Genomic DNA, 748 nt, shown 5'->3' with positions numbered 1-748 from the left:
ATCATTTCAACCGAACCTACCAACGTGCTTATCCAAATGTATGATGCACGTCTCCCGCCATTAGCTGTGGTAGTCAGCTAATAATCGCACTGAGTTAAAATGTACCTTTGGCCCTGTTCATACCATTTAAAGGCACTTTTTTCTGTCTTCTGCTCAGTCAATTTGTAAAGCCCCGGTCACATGTACACGACTCAAGTGAGTTGGTTTGATTAGAAAAGACTTCGCTTACAGTTTTTTTTTTTTTTTTCGAATCTCCAAGTGTCATATCATCTTTGTATCATATGTTGAGATGCTAAATGACAAACTAAGAGAAGTTAAATATGCGCGAATTTTAGACACATCGTTGAATTCTCCATAGTAAAGTCTAGAATGATATAAGCGAAGTTGTCCTACAGCTTTTCAAATTCACAAAATTTGACGAGAATTGTATGACTGGGGCTTTACAAATTGAAAACACTGACTCCGCTGGTGTGGGGACAGCAGATTACCAAAATAGTTAGGCGGAAGACAGTAAAAAAAGTGCCTTTTACTGGTATGAACAGGGCCAAAGGTACATTTTACTCAGTGTGATTATTAGCTGACTACCACAGCTAATGGCGGGAGACGTGCATCATACATTTGGGTAAAACGCGTTGGTAGGTTCGGTTGAAATGATCAGCCTTGTACTTTGTAGCTCGAAGCAAAACAGTCCAATTCAAGAACAAAGAATTAGTCCTCTAGACAATCGTTTGACGATTGATCATTGAGC

Source organism: Oratosquilla oratoria, chromosome 12 (assembly GCF_046742065.1).
Source record: "Oratosquilla oratoria isolate Oo_2021 chromosome 12, ASM4674206v1, whole genome shotgun sequence".
Classification (NCBI taxonomy): domain Eukaryota; kingdom Metazoa; phylum Arthropoda; class Malacostraca; order Stomatopoda; family Squillidae; genus Oratosquilla; species Oratosquilla oratoria.
Note: the sequence above shows the minus strand (reverse complement) of the source record.